This window comes from Charadrius vociferus, unplaced genomic scaffold (genome assembly GCF_000708025.1).
Source record: "Charadrius vociferus isolate BGI_N301 unplaced genomic scaffold, ASM70802v2 scaffold65, whole genome shotgun sequence".
NCBI lineage: Eukaryota > Metazoa > Chordata > Aves > Charadriiformes > Charadriidae > Charadrius > Charadrius vociferus.
The window spans coordinates 4,848,125-4,856,129 of record NW_009649293.1 but is presented as its reverse complement, the minus strand read 5'-3'; positions in this window follow the sequence as shown (position 1 = coordinate 4,856,129).

Sequence of the window (8,005 nt, the reverse complement as noted above, 5' to 3'; positions counted from 1 at the left end):
TTTTTCTCTTGGCAAGGTGAAAGAAAAGGAGGAAACTTCCCTCAAGCAGTTTTGATCTGCTTGAGCAATCCAAGTGACAGAGAGCTCTGTGATGAAAGGTGAAGTTGTCAAAGATGATTCAAGAAGTCCAGGGAGAAGCAGAGAAGTTAATTAGTTGACTGGGATGACAACTTTCATGGAAGAATAGAGGGGGCATCATAAATAAACTAGCTGCCTTTTTTGCTTCTCTCCTTTTCATTGTCTTGTTATGGCAAGGTCAATGAAGATTATATGCTTACAACATCAGAACTCTCTCTATTTCAAAAACAAAGTTATGTCTTTATTAAGAAATCTATGTCAAGCATAGCTGCTGGTAGCATCCCAGCATGTGCTGACAGACTGACTTATTTTTCCACTTTCTTCTCTTTTGCATCATGTGCTGTCCTTGCCAAGTTCCTTATCACATCTCTTTACAGTAACTATTGTTGATGAAGTGTTTTTGTGAAAGCTATTGACGATTCAGGGGGACTAGAGGGATTTAAAGGTTATTAGTTTATCACTGAAAATGAGTTTTACGCTCTTCTGGCCACTTTGCTGCTACAGCATGTTAAATCTTGGTACTCTTTTGGTATGCAGTTCCCTGGATCATTCTTGCTCGTATCACTGCTGATCGCGGGGTAATGGTTCCTATCCTGTTGCTACCAACCTTCCTTTGTCAACTTCAGGTTCCTTTCATAACTCATGGTTTCTTCTTTGTAATGCAAACTGAAGTTTTTTTTCTAGGTCCTCCTGGTCCTGTTTGACTCAGTGAGCTAAGTAGTTTCATGAGTTTCCCCCACAGTTGCTGTCAGGCTACTGCCAGCATTGCCCTGACTCTGTAACCAGTCTGAACATGACTCACTGTGCTTATTCTCCAGTTGTGAATACCATGGTATTCAGACCTTTTCTTGAAAATGAAGCCAACATTCGTAACTTGGTATTTGTCTGTTCGTCTGTCCATCTTTCCTTCCTCCCTTCCTTCCTCCCTCCCTCCCTCCTTTTACCCCTCCTTTCTTTCCTTTCTTCCATCCATCCATCCATCCATCCATCCATCCATCCAAGCAGGCCTGCTGATCCTTGCTTCTTACCTAACAGGCCTATCATCACATTAGACAGGGAAAGAAGCAGAAATCCTAAATCTGCCAGTGAAGTAAAATCACCAAGACCTCAGCTTATGTGGACAGAGATTTCTGAGGTCAGCATTTGTGGCAGAATCCAGCAGCAGGTAGTACTAAACAGTATTAACTTGTCTGGGGGAAATGAAAATGAGTGGAGCAGCAAGTCTGTGCTTCAGCTGCAGGTGAGGGAAGGTTGCTTGTGTTCTCCTTTCAACCAGTCTCAGGAAAGCCAGTATCAGGATTCTTTTTCTGATTCCCCAGTAAGCCTTGACAGGCACTTCAGCTTTAAAAAAGTGCAAAACTGCTTCAAGCAATTTGAAAGACCACAGAATTAATGATGGACTTCTATTAGAAGCATAAAAGGTGTAAGTGCTGGAGGGAGATATGGTGAATACCTAAAGCATGTGACACTCAGAATGGTATAGTCGTGCACTGGTAGATGACAAGTTGGGGAAGAAAGTCTGCCTGGGAAGGGTTTTCCTTTCTTAGACAGCATACTTCTATCTCAGCACCCTCTTTTATTTCCCTACTATTGTGGATACGAGAGTGCTATAACCTTTTCCACATGTGGACCGCTTGTTGTAAGCAAGGAATTCTGGTTTTATGTGCTGAGGTACTACCTAAAACCAGCTATCAATCAGAGTACAGTTAAGCAGTATGACTGGATGTGCATCTATGGCCTATGTCATTCCACATGTGAGTGCACGTGGACAGCTACTGCATAGAGAGCTACTGGTGATGCGAGTTCTTTATGACCTGGAGGACACTACAAGATTATCCTGTGTAAGTCACTTGTCTAGAAGATTGAAACCACCAAGTAGAAAGACCACAGAGAATTATTGCTGTATTAGGGAGATCCACTACACTGACAAGTCTGCCCACAGGGAAAGGAGCCATCTATCTCCGCAGGAAACGTTTCCCCGTCTCCCATTGCGCAAGTGTTTGGGAAGGTCAGGAAGCTTGGTTTTACCCTTGTGGCATCAGCTGAGAGAAGATCCCTCTGGTAACACACAGCTAAGAGGCAGAGGAGTAGGTACTGCTTGGGATGTAGTGTCTGTTGGGTTGGGGATGCAACCTACATCTTGCCAGGTCTTTAAATGTAGTTTTCCAGTGGCTCAAGAATGACTTCAGACATCAAAGCTGCGGTAAGAACCGAGTGGGAGCATAGGCCTATACAATGAAATCCCACTTGTGCCAAAAGAATGTGTCCCTTTTATGATCATTAGGAGTGGGAAGAAATGTGAATGCAAACACAGACCTGAAAGCACAATACATTATCTTTATTTATGCTGTTGTGCCTAAACAAAACAGATCTTCTAATGAGAAAGCTGGTCATCAGCCAGCAGCAAGGTACCATGCCAAACACTCTTCCAGGGTGAAATACATGACATTTTCAGCTGCCTTCTCAATATTTTTCCTTTGCCGTCATATCTCTGGAGCTCACTGCGTGTATTTATTCTATTGCCTGCAAATAGACTCTGTCTGTGAATCCTCAATTACTCACTGTAATTATAATAATAATAAAAGAAGCTGAAACATGTTTCCCTGAAATACAGATATTTATCTCTGGCTGGGTAAGAGACTAATTAGTAACTATTCACTCTGGCTTTCTGCAATTTTAGGCTTTTTTTTTTTTTTTTTTGGCAGCAAGATTAGGTTTGTTTTTTCTAGTGTCTTTCAAAATCTTTAGTTATGCAACTACTAGAGATGGAAAGGACTGTGGTTACCAACCTTTGTCCCCAAGATATCTGCCTTCACATTATCAAAATGTCCTTTCCCAGTTCCATTTATCATCTCAAGTAACATTTATAGCTTTCTAATTCCTGAAGAATTAGGAATTGAATAGAACGAAGGTTTTGGACTGGTTCTATTTGAAACATTTTAGTTTTACTGTAAACTTTTAAAAATAAAACAAAGAGATGATTTTTGCAAGAAAAGTAACTTCCTTCCTTATTCTAATTAGCTGAGAAAAAGGTAAATTTATACACACGACAATTCAGCTGTGAAGTGCTTTTTGAGCAATTTTAATTTTTATTAAATCAATTTGTCAAAACAGGAGTTACAGTGGCTGGGAAAGTGATGAAAAACACTATGAATGTAGCTGCCATGGTGATAATGATGGTGTAAGTACTTGGATTCAATCTGACATGACTAGGTAGAGAAATAGTTTTTTACTTCAATCAACAGGGCAAAAAGGAAGTGAAGAAATTATTTTTTTCTGATAGCATTTAATTTAAGTAGATTTAATAAAACTTTATGTGAAAGATAAATAAAACTGCTTCCCTAGGTGACATCTCCTGCTGATGTCACACGTCTGTTAATAAACAGATTGGGATGTGTCTTTTAGAAGGGAATACATTACCCCCTTTGATGGAGATTCCATTACTGTTCCTTGGTTAATTACTGTAATTGCTTAATTTTTTCTTTGTAAGAGATACAAGTTTTTGATCAGTGGAGTTTTCAGAGGTCAGGCAAAATAATGACTTGTCTGCAAAATATTATAGGGATTTCTTTCAGTAATCATTTGATTGGTTTCAAATCAACAAGTGCTGTCATGGCTGAATGCGTAAAATTATACTGTGCAACTGCAAAATAGTTGCTTTTTCCACACAGAGAAACCCATGCTTTTTAAACCAATGACTACAGTACTGATTGTGAAATTGTCCTGTCTGTAAATGAGATGAATAGAAGCCACTTACATTCTGACAAATAAAAAACTGTGCTAAAAAGAGGCGGAAAATATGAGACATAGCTTTATACTTCCATTTTGAGAAATTCTGGACCTTTCCTTGAACTGCAATTCTGTCTTTGGCACTAACAGGCACTAACGTCTTCATTAGTGCAATAATTTATTACATTCACAGAGTCCTTGTAAATAAAAGCTGTGGCTATAATTACTAGTTGTTTTCGGGCTGGGTAGAGCTCACTTCCTTTAAATGAAGGCAAGAGGACTGCTCTCTGTAATGGGTGCCTTTGAGAGCCTCTGTTCTCTCTGTTTGAGAGCATCAGATTCTGCATGGAAGTGTGTCCCTCTGGCTCTTCCAACTTCCCCCCTGCAGCAGCTCAGCAACTTGTGACCTCTCTAAGGGACCTAAAAGCTGTACTGGTGTAATGGCTCAATTCTTTTATAGGAAACTTGTGCAACCAGCGGGCAATTATAGTTGGGAAAGACATTTTTCCCAGAACAAAAAGGGTACTGAACAACAGACATCTGTATACAGATCCAAAGGTCATGGGCTGCAGAACTAAGGATAGACCTAATGAAGTTGTGCATCAGCATAAGAGACATGCAGTCCTTGTCAGTTCTTCCTCTTGTCCTGATGGGTTGTCAACTTATCATTTCCTCATGTCTTAAAAAAGCGTCTACTTGCATTTCTTTTCCCTCATGTTTGCTCTAATGCAAGTTATGGGTAGATAGGTGAAGTTCTTTTTTTCAAACTGTTTTTCTCAGCTGTTGCCCTCTCAGCCTGGGGGGTGGGTACAATTGTATTTCAAGTATATGAAACTGTGGTTTCGGTAACGCACTACTTGTCAAATGGTCTATAAAACATGCCAAAGACAATACATAAACTTACTTTAAGTCAGCTGAGGACAGACATCTGAATCTTGAACATGTGCACAGATATTTGAAATGTAGACAGCAAGATGTGGCCAGGGAGTGGAGATGAAGCAGTACTGGCTGAAGTGTGGGTACAGTCCTTCCATATATTATAGCTAATTTGCTCCCATGGAAACATGTATTTGAAAGCTTATTTCAAGCATCTGTTCTTTACTCTCACCATTATGTTTTGCTACAGCAGTTCTCCCCTGAAGGGGTGCTGGTATTCCTTAAGGGTAGCTAGTGTACTGGCTGTTAAATTCTGCACAGTAACTACAATACTCTTATTATATTTCTTTGATAAAAAATTAAAGAGTCAAAACCCAAGAGTTAAAACCAGAACAACCTTATTAGAAAGCCCCTTTGATTTAAATAGGCGCCAAAATAGCATGAACAATAACACAGAGGTCAGTTTACACTGCTAAGTATTAAAACTAATTAATTCACTGCTCTGTTTGTTGTAGGGGTGATTTTTCTACCTTTACCTTCTTTCCTGCGGGGATGAACCATGTTTGGATTTCAATTCACATTTGTTTTCTTCCCTCTCTGCAGTACCCACCTGTGGCTTGCCTCTTGTTTCCTTAACCTCCTCCTCAGAAATTAGAAGGTGACTGCATTCTGGCCTCTATTTCCAGATACAGTCTTTCTTGTCCAGTTAATCATGACTTTGTCTTTCAGTTTTATGTACTAATTCACTTAAAGAACATTTTTTCAGCTGCAGAGACCTACTGGTGGGTATGTGCATTGATAACACAGAGTTCATAGTTCACGGGGTCTTTCAGCTACAAGAGTGAGGGTAGGATGAAATGTTTTGTAGTCATTCCCTGCAATGGGGCTCAGATACTACTATTGGTCTGGCCCACCGTGGCAATTATGGAGGAAACCATGAAGGAACTTCTACCCCTGTAACAAAAACATTTCCTCCACATAGTCAAAATTGGCCTCCCCACTTCTCAATTTGTTTATTACTTCATCAGAGGACCTTCCCTCTAGATAATATTATGGTAGTAAACTGAGGTAACTAGTCTAGGAGAGCAAAACTAGTCTAGAAGCAAGGAGGCTTCATCTTGCAACTGGTTGAAAAAAGTGGTGAGTGGTTCATGAGAAAAGGTGTGAGGATTTAGCAGCAAACAATAGGTCTTGAAAGTGCACTCTACGATTTTTGAAAAAAGTGATTTTTAAAGGGCAGCAAAATGTCTCTAGTGTTGATAGATGAAAGGGATTACACAAAATGCAGGCTACAATATATACTAGAATATCCTTCAAAAGCCAAAGATCTTGAAAATCAGTCACTTCAGGTAATTCAGAGATTGCTGGGCTTTAAGTAGAAATGTCAGAATTAATTTCCTTTTTTTTACCACTACTGAGTTACATACTGTTTTAAATTTAATTCCAAATAATCTATCTTTGGTCCTTGCTCATTTCTTATTGCTTGAATATCGTGCCAAGGAACACTTTCGCAACCCGCAGCGTCTTGGGCACACTAGCGCTTGACATTTTTCTCTTGATAATTATGCCACTATTTCTACTGTTGCTAGATAGCACTACTAAAATGAAGCAGTTAGGTTCTTTGCCTTTTCCTTCTCTTAAGGTTACGTTTGCTGGCAACTCCTTTGCGAGTGCTCTGTGTCACCTACCCTGTAACTCTGGCTGGCTACCAGCCAGCAGCTTACCACGCTTTGCTTGCTTATGCACTCTGGAGAGCGTGCCTTCTCCTACCTGTACCCACTGTCAGCACCTGGGGGGACTGTCACCCAGTGAGCTGCAGGTGCTCACAAACATCAGATTTCTCTTTTGTGGGAAAGGCCCCTTCTCCCCACTGCTGTCCTGCTGTCTCGTACTAATGAAGCTGCGTTCTGGGCACCTGAGCTCAGGCGATCTGTTGTGCACTCTCTGGTAGACAAGTTGGTAACCGATTAGGTGCTGTCCTGGTTTGAGGTAAAACAGGACCGATTTTGTTCAGTAACTTTACAAACCAGTCCAAGTATGCCTTTCCAGGACTTACTAAGCAGACCTGAGCCAAGATATTTGTTGAAGAGATTCACCAATAGACAAAAAAGTGTGCCTCAGCTTGAAATTACTGTGAGAAGAATTAAACTGATGTAAAACCACTTTCATTTTCATACAGCTTCATCTGTGACTCAAAAATACTGATATGAAGGTATCGTTAACAGAAGAGATGCATTTTTGAACTGCCAAATGCTATTTCTGACTCTTAGTCTAGGCGTTTGTTTCACAACATTGTCAGTTGGTAAGGCATATTCCTTGTGGGGAAGGCTTTGTCATCAGTATAGCCAAAAGGGCCAGGAGACCAGACTTACTTAATTCAGAAGACCTTTTGTTTCCCCCTCATTTCCTATCATGTTCTTTTAGGAGAACATTTTTCCAAACTCTTAAACTGAAAGTCTGGGCTTTTACAAAGCTAACTGCAGGCAATATGAGGTCATTTAGTAAGCTTAAGCTTACCTGTCTTCTTTAGGGGAGAAATTCTTCATCACAGGCTTAGTGTAATACAGAGGGCCTCTTAACAAAAATAAGACACTTTCTCCATGGTTCAAACTCAGAGCTTTCTTGTAACCAGGAGGGAGCAGGATTGCTCTCACTTTTCAAAGATTTGCTTTGCAGGTGAGCTTGTTGTTGGGAACTAGAGCTATGTAGTATCTTTTTCATACTTTTTTCTGGGTGGTTCATGCTCCACCATTTGTACAGGCCAAACAGCTGCTAGGGAGCGCTGATTTAGCACAGAGCGCGTTGGGAACGGAGCTAAATTGTCACTGTCACTTGTGCACATAAGAGAAAAGGCAGTCTGGAGACCTGAGTTGAACTGTTTTAATTCTGATGATTTTGTCAACTCTGCAGTGCCTGGAGAGGAATCCAGAGCCCTGCTTAGGTCTAAGGTTCTCCAAACTGGGTGCCAATACAAGCACGTGTCTCAAAACAGGGTCAGAAATATCAAACACAGTGATGAGGAAGGTGACTCAAATCATCTTGTGGGGTATGGAAGCACATACTAAATGCCTCTTTTAAGAGCAGATGATCAAGCTCTTCCTTTTTGAGCAATACCGTTCTTGTAAAATGCTGCCATTGTCTTGGCTGTAAGACAATGAGCTTCATGACACAGACTAATGTTTAAAGCACCCCTCCAGCTGTATGTGAGGCTGGACTCTGGTCTCTGTTGCCTGAGTTCAGAATTCCTGGGGAATCACTTCGTTACATTTTTGCTGAAGTGAAGTATGTCAGCAGTATGGAGAGGAGGACTTGGGCCACAGAG